Here is a 15,929-nt window from a genome sequence, read left to right as displayed (position 1 = left end):
AAAATACATTCGATTTTCAAATAATTTTATGCCCTTTCACCCTCAGAAATTCAAATATGTCAATTACTTATAGTGCAACTCTAAATTGTTCTCTCATACATTTAAAATTTTCATAAGCACTTGTTGAATCTGTCTTGTTATGTTAGCTTGAATTGCCTGCTAACCATAAGCAGCCCCCCCCCCCCCCCCCACCCGCGCTGTTGTTGGCCGCTTGGACTTGTTACATAACACAAGAAGCCTCTGCGCACATGTCTGCTACTACAATAGCTGCACGGCACATTTAGCAGGATTAAAAACCATCATTATTATCATTATTGACAAACTGGGTGACAATGTGCCGCAGCCTCTGTAGTGCTCGAAATTAAAAACATTTAAACAACAAGATTTTTTCTCTCTCTCTCTCTCTCTCTCTCTCTCCAGCGAATCTAATTCAACTCCCCACTGTGATTTAAATGTGCATTTAAAAGGTATAACAGCCCCCCCCCCCCCTCCCCTAATTATCAGCCCCCTGCGCACTAGAGCAGAGTGACCACTCACTCACTCGCTCTCCACCTCTGACGCTCGACCCCCCCTTCCCTCCTCCTCCATCCATCCATCCCAAAGCTGTCATCCTGAGTGTGCTCGGCTCAAATCCCCTGAACGCCCGGATGAGAGTCGAAGCACAGAGCCAGGAGACATACGCGGCGTTGGCAACATGGTGGCGTGAGAGAGGCTCCGAGTGAAAGGGGCAAACAAACATCACTCACCCGAGACAGGAGCGGGGCGGGGGTGTTGGGCGACCGACCCGACAGGCCGACCGCTGGAATCTGTGACATTTTTTTCCACCGGAACCTCCATAGGGGGAACATAAGGACGGCGAGAGAGGCCAGACGCGGCGTTGAATTCCTCAAGCTTCGAGGTTTTGTGCTGTTTTGTCGGTAAGTACCTTGTCCGAGTTTACCTTTGACCCGCCATTGTTGCTAGGAGGGCTGTTTCTTGTATTAGGAGCTAGCTTGTTGTGTGTCCGCGTTGCGTTCAAGGAGGAACGGGTCCCTGGGCCGTGTGTGTACGCGTGTAGTACAAATGGTAGCCGTGGCTGAAAGTCACGCAGCTTTTTCTCCGCGCATTGACACGTTGGCGTTGTATTTCGAGATGTTCTATCTAGTATATGCCCGCTCGTCCCCTGGCAAGTCAAGCACGCCCCAGCTGCACGTGCGGGATTTCCCAACTCCGAGTGTGCGCCCACAATAGCTCACATTTTGGACAAAAATGCCGGCTGCGGGGACTTGGAGCGGCTGCTGTTTGGAACTAATGTGGGAAAGTGGACGCTCCAAGCGAGGGCGAACGCTCGGCTGATTTGATAGTTTTTTTTTAAGCGAGCGCCTGTTGGTTTTACTGTTTATCACGCGAGTTCATTTCACTCTGTTGGTGCTGCAAGAGTGATCCGCGACGACGCTGAGGCGAGTCGACGTCACGCATGCGCAGTGTGCACTATGGCAGACCAATAGTCAACCCTCATAGTCGCGAAATCATATTCGCCTTTTTTACATAACTAGGGCTGAACTATTTTTAAACAAAGAAAACTATATATATATATATATATATATATATATATATATATATATATATATTTATATATTACAAACAATATCATCGCACATTACATAAATGTTTTGGTTTTATAGGTTTAGTCTTATGCTAAAATAAAGGCAAATGAATCACAGATTAATAAAAAAGCCAGTGTACTTATCTACTTTAATTAGTCGTTAACACTGACTTGCATTCTTTTAAGCATTCACTACAACAACTTCACTTAATTGTACCAGACACATTTGGAATAGTATTTCGCATACGTTTTTCAAATTTGCTTTACTGGGCCAGCCCACATTATCGTCAACATTTCCCCGTCATTAAAAAAAAACCCTGTTAGTTTTCTAAAAGCAACACAGGTGGGTAGTATACAAAGATTTACTCTAAAGCGCGAGATCGTGACTGATACATAGCACATGTTAAAGTTGTCGCGCAACATATTTGCTTGAGATTGAGTGCACAGTTTCTGATGCTGCCTCTAGATATCCTTCATTTGATTGGTCAAAGAAAAACTTGTTATGACTAAATTCCACTCGTTAAAAATATCTGTATCCATCACACACATCTGCTAGCACAGAGGTGGGCAATCTCGGTCCTTGAGGGCCGGAGTCCTGCAGGTTTTGGAGGTTTCTCACTTCCAACACAAGCTGATTCCAATCAACAGGATCGTTATCAGGCTTATGCAGAGCTTGCTGATGAGCTGATCATATATCAGCTGTGTTGGAGAAGGGCAACGTGCAAAACCTGCAGGACTCCGGCCCTCGATGCCCACCTCTGCGCTAGCATATTCCCTTTTTTTTTTTAATGGAGTCCCTGTTGCTGTAAGGAGCCAGACACTTATTATGTTCCTCCTACCAAAGAGGGAGCCAATCCCATTGTCAACATGATAGATTTTCCACCACACAAAAGGAGTATTCATGAGGTGGAAAGAATAGCAGGAACATCCTGCATCACGATCCTTCTAACAGCAGCACGAAAATCACAAAATGCAGAAATATTACAGTCTATTTATAGCAGGATTATTGTACGGCCTTGGATCTTATTGTGATGAACAATTAAAGTAGACACCTACTGTATTTAGCTGGCTACTGGCTGAAACAAAATTGAACGTTTCCAGGTACATATGTTGGTCGCCGGTCAGATGGCAAACTTGTTTTCTTTTTATTTGTTTGCATAATTTTTAACACAAGTGCACGCTGCCGTGCATAGTGATTGAATGAAATGGAGTCAAATCATATTATTTGCGACACGCACGCAAACAACAGTTTTGCAACAGCAGGTGGAAGTGGTGGTCAGTATGGATTTTGTGAGTTAATAATTAATCATCATCTATTGATAAGAGAGCAAGAAAGGGCACCGATGAGTTTTCGCGTTATTTGCACCCATCGAAAAAGGTGTGTCTAAAAAGAAAGAACTGTTTTAGACCACTCAAAAACTTCTGCAGAACTGCAAGACACAGATTGTTGTTTCTCGTCAAGCCATAAATGTTTTAAAGCAGACATGAAATCATGTTCTGATAAGATAGGTAGATGAATGGCTTCCGTCTTTATAGACACTAATGCGGGCGCACGCACGCACGCAAACACACCTGCTTTATGTATGCAAATAGCAGTGCGAGTGAGTTTGATCTGATGAAGATGAGGAATATGCCGCGGCCCCTTCCATTTTAGTTCCTGCAAAACATCCATCTCTTCAACAGCAGTTAAGTCATAATATTATTTGCATCTCCCCGCACCCTTTCAGCCATGTTTGTTGAGCAGATCCTCTCATTATGCGCACAGGTGAAAAGTTTGTCGCTGCCGAGATGCTTTCTAAGCCTGTGTGTGCTCATGCATGGATTTTTCTGTTACTCTTCAGCTACAACGCAATATGTTACGGCCATCATAAATGCAGAGGCCATTTAGTGGAGTATGTGCTTGACATGTAAACGTATATGGAGTTAAACTCTTTATATGTAAACACAGAACTCAATCGAGCTATGAATTATAAATCAAAACATTATAAATGTAAAAATTAGTTATTTGCTGTCAAATGTAAAAATCGGTATTCTTTGGTAACAAGTGATGGTGATTTCGCCGATACAGTCTCTTTTTTTGTTTTTTGGGGGGTCAAATTATTAATTGTGTGAGTTCAGGCACATTCAACTTAAGGCATTGTAAGCGCCTTGATTTGACGATTTACACTCGTTAAGTGATACTTTAGTGATCAGAAATCTGGGCCAGTCACACCATTTTTAGTTGGTCGGCATCAGCTGAGAAAAACGGGCTATTGTTGTTGCACTTTGTAACAATTTGCCCCAAAAAATCTTTACAACACCCTTTTTATTTGATCATTTATGACTGAAACATGTTTTTAATTAGTAGATTAACGCCTCTGTTGTTCATAATGGGAACTCCTGCAAGCCTCTAGCCAATAGTTTTCAGACAGGATTCGGGTTGAAATTTCCCGCCCTCTGTCTGCAGGTGTGATGTCACGTGCGCATTGTGTATGTGAAGGGAAAATGCAGTTAAATTTTTCGGCCACAGGTGGCAGTAGCAATTCGAAATTCAATTTTCTGCATTGAGTAGCTTTAATGAAGGTCACAAAGTGAACAGGGTACAAATAACTTTCCAAATGGAACAGTAACAGTTTATATATATATATATATATATATATATATATATATATATATTTACTAGCGGTATTTTAAGAGTGACAGTAACAGGGCCACAGGCTAGCAAATGTGACGGATTTAAACAACATCCCTTGAATAAAAGTCTAATGTATGTGATTTTTTTTTTTTTTAGTAACAAGCAAACTTGTGCCCCACTGCTGGACAAGGCAATTACAGTTAATCATTAATGTTCTTTTCATATGAGTGGACCCGACCACTTCATCTACCAGCTACGCAACTGCAATTAGTCATATATTGCGCATATAAAACGTGCTCAAGTATAGAAATCCTGCATATGTTAAAGCTAAATGTGTTAGTTAGTATGTATGAACTAAGTATCAGCTCTGTATCAGTACTTAAATGCAGCACCCTCCATTAGGAATCTGAAATAGTCTATATCGGAATCCCGAATATATTATTAGAGTGCTCAGAACCAGTTTTACACGCACTGTGAGTATAATTGACTTTGCAGTGCATGTAGATGACTTCACATGTGGTCCTTGCGGCATTTTATACATGAAGAGATATGTAGTAACGTTGAAGCAATGCCTTTTTAGTATGTACAGAAAAGGTCTTTATCTCAATTTAAGCAAGTGTCACTGTGATGACGCTCTCTCTGCGGACCTTTTGACTAAAACTAAATAGAAGTGCATGTTGCCCTCCTTTTTGTTGAACCTTATTCAAAATAGCAATCTAGTGGGTTTAAAGTCGGTTCACATAGAGGCATTTGACTGATTTGATTTATACGTGACTATTCTGTGACCTTTTTGTGAAGACAAATAAAAGGTTGAAACTTGAACTGAGAACACGTCAATGGCAGAGTTTCACCAATAGACCCCACATAACAGCTATTAGCAGTTTTGTCCTTTTTGGTTATGTGTTTGGGCTGTTAACGGAGTGTTGATAAAAATTAATTTACACCAACATCTAACACCTCATGGGCAACTGCCTTTGTCCATGAAGAGGCCACAGCTGCCAGGAGCAACTCTTCGCAATTAGAGAAAAGCCAACTGTGCCCAGCAACGTGATTGGAAGATGCTGGCAGATATTGGCAAACAGCTGGTGTCCCCCTCAGAGATCGCCACCACCACCTTGAGGACCTGACTTGGTGTTCTGGTCCCCATCCTTAAAGAAGGTATACATAGTCAAACTTACTGTACCCTGGGAGGACTCCATGGAGGAAGCATATGAGCGGAAAAACCCCTGCGATATTCTGAGCTAGCCGCTGAAGCTCGTGGCTGGAACGCGGAAGTCCGCCAAGTGGAAGTTGAAGGGCAGAGGGTTTGTGGGAACATCTACCACAAGACGACAGAGGAACTCGGGAGTTAGGGGCCAAAACCAGCGCACAGCCATCAAAGCTGTAGCAGAGGCAGAAAAAAGAAGCAGCCACGACCCGGTTGGGACCCCAAGTAGCATGATAGGAGGTATGCGGTCAGCCTAGGCATGATTCAGGGAACAGGATGCCCCTGCCATGCATAGTCCCCTGAGATGTCCGCCACTTGACAGCAAGGTGACTCTCATGGCCAATTAGGCTTTGGGCTGATCATCCTGCAGCTGGCCGTCTCGGGCGAGTGTGTATAGTGTAAAAGGCCAAAAAACCCTGTGACCCAGAGGAACACTACTGATGATGCGTCCCGTAAATTTCATTTCCTCAAACCTACCATCCGCCATTCACCGTCAAGTGCACCAGTTAAATGTATGTGCTCGCACATGGATAGCAACATCTCATCCTGTGTTTTCTGGAATCAACACGCAGACTGGCTAATGAGGTTAGCCGGTCAATAGCCTGCCGCTAACGTGAGCTAACAAAAGCCAACGACACTTTCATACGTTGACGCTGTAATGCCAAGTTTGCTCCATGTGATTCATTTTGGTTGCTACTAGCAAAACCAAGAGTCAGTTTTCAAAAATCATTTACAGTTTAATACATTATGTAGAAACTTTATTTGTACATACTCTGCCATTGTTGTTTACATCGCAAAACATTATGCGTAGTGATGTATAGCATAATGGCTGCTTGCTTTCCGCAAAGCAAAGCAATTGCAATCTATATTAACACCAGCAAAAAAGGAGACAAAACGCCACACTGCGTGGCTGATGATGATGATAATGATGATGATGATGAGATTAATCAATGGGATAATGGGTACGTTGGTCTGAAAATATTTGATAGCTGCAGTCCAACTGAGATGTCACAAAATGCCTCTAAACTGCTTTAAAACGTTTTGTTTGTTTTTTTGGAGAAAACTGTACAACTGTTTACTGTTTTATTTCTGCTTCTTTTTTTTAACACAGTTTTGTTATGTCTTTAGTATGTGCAGTGTTTATACTTCAGCTTCACTTGCAAGTGGACCAAAATCCACTTCTTGTTTGATGCATTCACACTTGACCAAACAAACCACACTATCAGAGCAACTGAACCAATCCTGGCAAGTGTCAGACATTTCAACTTCTGTCCTTGGAAAATGGTTGTCTTCTATTTATTTCTTGCTCTGACAAGTCTTGTTTGTCCTGTCAGACCTGTAGTTCTTTTCCTCTGATAGTGGAACGGATACTTCCGCCTTGCACTGTGTTTTGTTGCTTTCTGACTTCTCTGCAGTGAAAATTTTCCAGTAGAGTCAATATCAAAATACGATGCCTTTACATCCCCCATTACAACCCCCAAAAAGTTGAGAAATTTTTCCATAAAAATTCATATTCATTGTTGTATAAAGTAGGCGATTCAGTTAGCAAGCAGAGTGAGTTTTTTCAGTTGCTGAATCGTTTTATAGCAATTTATATTTCACCATGGCTGAGAAGACAGTTATGAAACATAAGTGTAAATATTTATTCTATCCACTGTTTTAGCCTTCATTGAAGAAAGACAAAATGCTGGTTGTAATGTCACTGAAAACATCAGAGAGTCTCTTAAAGGCGCAATTTCCTTGTGATGAGTGATGACAGTGTAAACAGCAGTTTTAGGTAGACATGCAAAACGTTCAATATGATTATGATAATAGAATATACATGATCAAAATAACTAACCAAATGTATCCAACATTTTCATGACTCTGATGGGGACACCAAGAGCATTTTATAGTGTTACTGACCCAAAACTTCCTTATTGTGGAAAAGCATTGTATTTATTATTTGGAAAAGGCATTTGCATTCACTTTCAAACAACATCTTCCAGATAGAAAAGGTTATAATATGACCTTGTGTATCGGTGCTTTTTTGGACCGTTTGCTATATGTCGAGCTTTTGCTATCTTACCGCGAGACAAATATGGATGACTTTCGTCTTGCAGACTGACACGTTAAGAACATGAAAGAAAAGAAGATGTATAGAAAAGGCAGTGGATTCCTCTTTTGGTTTCCATGACAATCCTGCGGGATGCTGGCGGGCTTCTAGTTGCTCGTGTCTGGCAGTGTCACGGAACAGTCCTGTCTCTCTGGTCGTCCCGCCTCGTCCTCGGAGCACAATCGCGCTGTTATGTCGTTGACTGTCATCGCGATGACAACATCACGTGACAACGTTGGCGGAGAGGAAATCGTCATGCTGTGTGTATGTTGATATAATGTATGCCTGCGCATGTGTACTACAGCATTCCTTTGTTCTGGCTGTCATTGCTCATTTAGAGATGAGAATGTTTCGCATTGTTGCGCCCACGGGTCAAACAAACAGATAACAGATAAACAGAGATTTGATTCCCAAGCTTTTTTTTTTAGCATTTTATCGTAAGCCCTTCTTGCCCTTACAACAAACATATGCGGTGAGAAAACTTTTGACGAACTCCTCCTCGCAGACTTTTGGAAAAGTCACATTTTCATATGGTAGACCATCTTGAGATGCTGGCGCATCAAGAAAAGGCGCAAGCTGTGAGCGGTGACAGAAAGAGGCTGAAAACAAATAGTGAGAACTCGCAGCTCTGGTGATTTTCATTTCGGTGACTTCAGGGTCATAGTCAAATTAATCAAGAACCATTTCCGCAAATCAGTTGTTTACAAGTCCCTGTTTAGCCTTCCCGTGACCTTAAATTGGATCCAATGGGCTTCTAAGGCTTTTAAATATTTGTGGTTTGCGCATGCTGTTGCTTCCAGGAAATCATTTAAATGGCCAGTGTACAATCATTAACACTATTTGTGTTTCTACTACCGCTCTCATTGTTCTTGCTTGTTGATTCGAATGTATGTGTGTGTCTCTCTCTCTGGACAAATAATCACTTAAGTAGATGTGTTGTCATGCTGGCGATGGTTGGCTTCCTGTTTGTGTTCCTTTCTTGTTATTGTGTTCATTTAGATAGCAAAGGTCTTCTACTAAAAGGTAACGCAACATGACAGTAAAGAATGATGTTTTTTCTCTTGTTATATCTTCTCTTGTTGTGTCTTTGGCTCAGTTTCAACCTCTTGACTGGGTCCCGGAGAGCTGTGTTACATTGTTTAGTGTTGGCCTTCTGGGAGTAGCACGGTCCGCATCAAAGCGCGCTCACATAGAGCGTCTCTTGTTGGTCTGCCGATGTGGTGTTAGCCATGCTAACGACAAGGCCTACTGCTAAACCGTGAGCCAGTTTCATGTATGGAACTCGGTGAGGAAACCCCCCCAAACTCTTTCCTCTAAAGTATATTTGTTCGGGAACGCCATGGGCTTGGTTGACACAAATGAGTCATGATTTCGCCACTCGGGCCTCGGGTCATTTTGGGTGTTTGGGGGAAAAAAAGTAGCAAGCGGAAGATGGGAGCCATTATTCTTGGTGTAGTCACATAAGTAACATACTACCATGTTCCACTTTATGAGTTGGTCGTCTTTTGGAAAGTCTTCTTTATGTATTTTTTTTTTCATGACAAATTCCCATTTATTTATTTATTTTAATAGATCATTTTAACACAAACCTACCAAATAAACCTTATATGATACATATTCATTAGTCTAATAAAGCCTATTTATTTGAAATTCATAATCCTCAGGTTTCTGTATATAGTATTAATAAAGTATAATTACTCTAAACTAATAATAATGAGAGTGTTTATTTAAAATGCATAAAGTATATTGTTTGAATTGCATAATAATCAGGTTATCTATACACGATAAATGTGAAAAATGCTTGAGTCCATTTTTTGCGTGCATTTTTTAATTTTTTAAAATTGTATTAAAAAAAAATATGTTTTTGGGATGAAACTGAATGCAGACATCTCCGAAAATGGTTTCCGATCAAAACTCAGAATCTGGGAGTACGCTGGTCTTAATTTAGACCAGTTTTCCTTTGGGTGCCTAAAATTGTCTTTTCTTTTCATTGTCTCTTAAACTGGTCTTGCGTGATCAGTCTTGAGTCAATAACTTAGGTTTGTCACTTCCATTTTTAACTTGCTGCTCTTGTGCAACACAAATGTGCCGTTGTGTTGCCTGCCTCCTTTCGATCATACTGTCACGTCGGTACTGGTCCAACCCGAATTTGACTGTAGGGCCAGGACAGGGCTCCATGTAAGGATGAGCAGCTGGCTCGCTGGTCAGTGCTCATGTCACGCTGCTATTTCCAGCCAAATCATTCCTGCCGTTGACGTCTTTAGCAACGAACGCAAGCGACAGACATGCGACACCTCAGGCAGTGGCGGGGTTGGAAGGTGGGGCGGTTCGTCTGCTAAAATTCAGCAAGGGGCAACCTTGGATGATGGGGATTAGCATGGCAGACCAATGGCACGCTAGTCAATTTATTGCACGTGACTTAAGATAAGGGAAGAATGAAGATATGCAGTATGCACTGAAGAGTAGTTGAATTTTAACATAAGCCCAGCAAACAAATCAGAATTTGTCATGCTAACTGACAGCAGAGATCACTTAAGTCATCCCCTGATTTAAACAGTTTAACTGTCCACACATGCTCATAATCGCATAACATGCATGTTACAGAATATCTGTGACATATAGCGCCACTGGCATATTATGTTCCGACATGATCTGTACTTAATCATATCCATTTCTACAGTAGTACGAGTACAACTCGCATTTTCTCCAAAACCCCATAAAAGTACGCATGAAGTGACTGAAACACCGAAGAGCAATCGTTAAACTGTTAACTTCTGTTTTGTTACGCAATTCCGCAACCTGTAATAGCGCCGTAAAAATATAATCAAATTCAAGCAAGAAGCAGTTTTTTTACGACACACAAGGGACAATAAAACACATCTGTTGGTCTCACGCCGTCTGTCTGTCGTGTTAGTCCATTTAGTGATTCTTCTTTGGGTTCATATTGTTGTCAATAGAAAATACAAGTGAGAAAAGCACCCAGCTTGCAAGTAAACTTTGTTTTCGTCCGCTTACTGGTACCACGCTGAGAACGCTTGTGATCATATGCCAGTGCTGAATCATGTGATTAAGCTCCAAATACTGTAGCTGAGTCTATTATTGGCCAATTCTCTATTACTAAAGAATTAATTAGGATTTTCATACTGAAGTAACGGTATGATTAGTAGACTAACAGTTTCCTCATACTCACTTAGCAAAAAATAAAAAAATAAAATAAAAAATGCTGTTATTGATGATACTCCAATTATAGATATCAGAATCAATTTAGAGAATACACTAAAAGCAAAGTTATTTGTTTTTCTGTAAGAAGCCAACTCGGAGCATGCAAGAGCAAACCGGTTTTCTTCAAATGTGACGGCGCTATTCTCGGGCGAAGTGAGGGAGCAGGATTGAATGTCGTGTAAGTTCTCCACGATTCCCTCTGTGCTGAACAGCTGATGACATCTTCACAATGTTTCACATGTTGTGATTATGGTGCCACTGCTCTACGGGAAACGACCGCAACTGCTAATGCTGAGGAGGCTTGTGCTTCGAGCCTGTCGACATAATGTTTACACATTAGCACTAAATGAAATTAAATACTGTTATTTTTCTGTCAATGTGCGGATGTGTCGAGATGGCAACAACTGAGGATTTGGTTTCTTGCTGTTTGTTTTGTTTCCTGGGAGGATTCTTGCGCGATTGTGCCGCACTGAATAGTGTCAGTGTGAAGGACTACAATTGTTGAGTTTCATGGGCAACTTCCTGGCCGGCGATTTTTAATACACATTAGGGCAGGAGAAAGTCTCTAATTTGAAATCAAAGGTAGTCAATTTGAAGAGTATAGTTTTTCTACTTTGGTCAGTGGTTGCACCATTAAACCCAAATTTCGTCCGGATTCCACAACAAATTTACCACAGGCCTGAACTCTGAACATATTCCGGTTTTAATATGTCATGTTATCATATCGCCTTATTTTGTCATCCACACCCTGCTGTATTAGTACAGACCATGTTGAAGAGCAAATGGACTTTGGTGTGGTTTATTTCATTTCAGCTCAATGTATAGTTGATATAAAATGTCTTCACACCACTGATCCCATTCAAAGTTTTTTTTTTTACATACCAGTATCAAAAAATTGACTCAAGAGAAATCATTTTTGAGAAGTAAGCATAAACAACTGAAATCAAGTGGGAAACACCCTCTTAAAACTAGGATATGGCAGTGTTCCATAATGTCATTCTTGGTTTCATCGGACAGTAATCAAGTTTTCCAAACACTTGGGAAAATGTGTTATGGTCTAAAGAATCCAATGTTGCACAATTTGGTTTAATTGCAAAAGGTGTGTTTGGAACAAACACAACACTGCCCATCACCAAACGGCATCATGTTTTGGGGCTGCTGTTCTTCAGTCCGAACTCGGTTGGGCCTTTGGCAAGGTGGAGGCAATTATGAACAGTTTCAAAATAGCAGTCAGTGCTAGCACAAAAGCTTAAGGGCTTATGCTAGAAAGGACCCAAAAAAAGAAGAAGTCAGTTTCAATTAAGTCGTACAATTTATACAGTTAGTCACTTTAATGGTAGGAAAATGTTTGAAATTAATTATCTTGGTCTACATTTTTTATATCACAAAAACGTTTTATGTGTAACTGCTGCTGCTTATATGGAACAAAAAAAAAAGCTCTTCAATTAGAAATGCATTCAAAGTGTTTTGTGAACACATCCTTAATTGCTCCCTTCAAGGACCCCTTCACATGATGAAAGTCCCCAGCTGCAGTTGTGAAATTCCCTTCCTCATTGTCACCACCACTAGTTCAATTTGGCTCATGCTTTGCCGCACGTTTCTGAGCATTACACTTCGTTTTTACCTTAAAACAACAGTCTGCCGCTAATCCGCTGACTCACTGACTGCCGGACCTAATCCGGCCGGCCTCGTGCCTAAACGTGGGAAGCCCTTTGCGCGGCAAAGTTAAATGCATAGTTAATACGGGCCGTGCGTCTACGTCTGAGCGGAAGAAAGCCATTGCTGCATTGTGCAGGACCCCGTGTGGCCCCTCCATGCCTTTTCTGCCACTCTGTGTTCACGGCAGCAGGCCTAATCAAAGCGCCCCCCTAATACCGTTAGCTGGGTCATGTGCTGAAAGCCAGGATTAGGAGCAGGAGGGCACAGGCCAATAGAGCCAGCTTAGCAGGGAACCTTCTCTCTCTCTCACTTACTCTTATGTCCGTCTGTCTATGGAGATGCAGACATGGGATGCCACGAATGCCTCTCGAAGGTACAAGAATATGCGACATGTGGCAGTATATGTAACTGTATGCATTTCTTGTGGACTCTTTCCATGTGGTGCATGTATAATTACCACAATTGACGAGCGTAATTCTATGATGCCCCCACAAGAGAAAATGCCGTCTTTATGGGTGCTTTAGGGTGCTTTGCAATTACTTTTTTTTCCCATCCAAAGTAATATTCTAGTCCTTGTCTCAAAACAGCTCTGCTGCTGCTCAATGTGGTAATGCGAAGCTGTACGCACATTGCCCCATCATGCAGTAGGAGTTGAAAATTGTTTTTTTTTTTAGAGTGTTGTTTATTGATACTTGGGACTCGTTTTATTTAGATACCTGGGAACTGTTTTGATTTGTAATTGCTTTATGTTATTTATGTATTTATATAGCGTCTTTAAATTGCAAAGATCAGTGTATAATTGATGGTCATTGAAATGCATTAAAAAAAATAATAATTCCAACCCCAAAACAATCCTCAAAAAATTGTGATAAACATTCAATGTATATGCTTTTCACAAAAAATGGGGGGAAATTAAAGGGACAAAAATGGAACATACAAAAAATTTTCATCAAATATATTTGGAGAAAAGGAGAAACAAATCCCACAAATATGCAAATCCTCAGGTGCTGGTCAACTGAATTGTCTTTTAAATTCTGCTTCAGTTTACATTTCTGAAAGGAACAATAACAGGACCATTTTTATGTAACTGTTTGTAGCTCACATGTGTACTATTGACATCACAGATACTATCCATGTATGAGGTAACTGTAAGGTACCTAAAATATGATCAGCATTCTGAGGGAAATTAGAACCAAAACACAGAGTAATGCTGTATGTTTATCTTATTCTTGGAAGAATAGCTCGAACGTTCTCATGTTTATTTCAAAGTCACCGGTGTCGAACCTGGTGGTCTTTTTAAAGCAAGACTCTTTGCTCACGCAGATCGCGTTTCAGTTGCCTGGGTTATGTAACATGACAGCCATACGTTAACATTTGTTAAAGACATTTAGGAGTCACATCTCATGAAGAAGTCATTTGGCAGTTATGTGTGGAAGGAGGAACGAGCTGGAAGGGATTCACTCAATCCTCAAGAGTTTTGCTATCAAATGTCATTATTCAATGTTGCGCCTCGTCTTCGATGCCCCACTCGTTATGCAGGCCACTTTGCCCCACTAAACACATGCTCATGCCCAGTCTCGGCTCTGCAGAACCACGTTGGTATGTTGAACTTCCTGGCGCTGCTGTACTTGTGAGCCCAGAGCCAGATTAACATTTCTCTTGTTGCACACACAACCTACTCATGAGGCGGCAGCAAAAGGAGGATAGGGGTGAAGGCGTGAAGCTTTCCAGTTGGTACCGCTGCCGATTCTTGGAAGTGAAGCGCTACTGGACTGTGGCGACAGAGGCGAGGAAAGCAGATAAGAGCTCGCAGGGTAAGATGACTCCGACATGCAGGAACATGGAAGCAGGAGAGAGAACATGATTAAAACTGGACTGAATTATTGGCAGGTACGGTATGAATTGTGCCAGTTGTCTTATGAAAAGAACGGCCAGCAGTGTTGGTCAATACCTGAAGTTAGTCAGAGGATAAGAATAGTCTACAGAGCTGTTTTCATGAATGTGTGTCTGTGTTATAACAAAATGAGTGTACAGTCAAACGAAACCAAAGGCTGCATTGGTTTCACAATTCAGACCCAAATCCAAACTAAATATTCAGGAAAAATATGTCTCCAAAGCTGCTCAAAAATCCAGAGTTTGAAATGAACATCTTGCATGGCCTTCACATATCTCGCAAGCAATTGTCACAAGACCTTGCTGTGTTTTGTGTGACCTTATGTCAAAGAACTTAACTCCACGTTTATTACTTGTACTTTGTTTTCATCTGTGTTGTGTGAAGCAGCTTCACATCCAAACAGTAATCTTCCTTCTGGATGCCACTTTGTTCATTTGTTACCAAAACTAGAACTAATAACAGGTTTTTATGATGGCAACAGTTTGACCCACAGTTTCTTCTTTTTTTTCCATTATTTTCAGTAGGGATTCTAAATGAGTGTGACCAGATTTTAGCAATTAAAAACAGGGACACTCATTTTCACCAGGAACTACGTGGAACAAATTTAATTGCTAGTCAATCTGGTGGCCGGTGGTTGTGTTATTACGAGTACTGTCGCTATTTTGGTTGACAGTTTAACAGCACTAGACAAGCCAATAAACAACCTTTTTTGCTCGATCCAGGTGTTGTGGAATGTACCCCCCAAAAAACTGTATCCCAGCCCCTGCAACTTCAGTTGAATGCGGCTGTTCTGATATTGGTGCCTTAAATAAACTTTAACCCTAACCCTAACCTTGGAAAAAAACTTGACTGGACATGCATAAATATGGGACAAAATCTGCCCGGTATTCAGGACACAAGGCTCAAAATTGGGACTGTCCCATTTACCCCGACATATCTGGTCAGTGGTCACCCTATTCAAAATCCAAACAGTTGAACTTGAATTTCCCCAACAACACTTGTGTCCATTTTAGAGGTTACACTGTACCTCATGCAGCATTTTATTTTGGATGCGCTTTGAAGCTTCCTTGCAAACAAACAAACAAACAAACACACAGTGGTGTTACTGAAAAGAGTCCAAAGTGAGAAGTCACTTTGCCATTTCGGAACAGGCGAGTGAAACCAAAGAGAGCTGACCTTAAAACACTATTTTAACATAACTTACTCAGCACTGTGGAGCCGAGTTGATTGTTTGCTGTTGTAACGTGGTTGGCGTCCCTGTTTGTTGCTAAGGCTGCCGGCACTGTTCCATTGTTTGGAACGTGACACTTAATGTTGGCCACATAGAAATCAGTCCAAACGTAAATTTTTATGTTTGTCTTCCATTTGTGTTTGTAACTGATGCAACACAGACCCTTTCTTATAATAGACATTTACAAAATGCTATCAGTCCTCATAAATTCTAAAAAGGCTATTCAATGTATGTATTTAAGAGTTTGAGGTAGGGATGTAATGATATCCAAACCTCATGATACTAAAAACATCACAATATGAACCTCACGATACGATATATAATTATCACAACATTGTGGAGGGGATAGCGATATATATATATATATATATATATATATATATATATATAAAAAACCCTCACGATACTGTGTAAAAATTCCA

At 41.0% G+C, this 15,929-nt stretch overlaps 1 protein-coding gene across 2 annotated transcripts in view; it reads left to right on the top strand.

Moving 5' to 3' along the window:
- Window positions 1–567: 567 nt before the first annotated feature.
- The window catches only part of slc20a2 (solute carrier family 20 member 2), a 44,189-nt gene continuing 28,827 nt past the window's right edge, over window positions 568–15,929 (top strand). The window contains exon 1 of one of the 2 annotated variants that reach the window (XM_086075470.1): window positions 568–917. The gene's annotated coding sequence lies outside the window, so the exon portion shown is untranslated. The remainder of the gene's footprint in view (window positions 918–15,929) is intronic. The other variant, XM_086075467.1, reaches the window with a different exon arrangement.

The sequence above is a fragment of the Leptonotus elevatus genome, chromosome 5 (assembly GCF_054856555.1).
Source record: "Leptonotus elevatus isolate MCC_2025b chromosome 5, RoL_Lele_1.0, whole genome shotgun sequence".
Lineage (NCBI taxonomy): Eukaryota > Metazoa > Chordata > Actinopteri > Syngnathiformes > Syngnathidae > Leptonotus > Leptonotus elevatus.
Note: the sequence above shows the minus strand (reverse complement) of the source record. Positions and strands in the feature narration are given on the sequence as shown.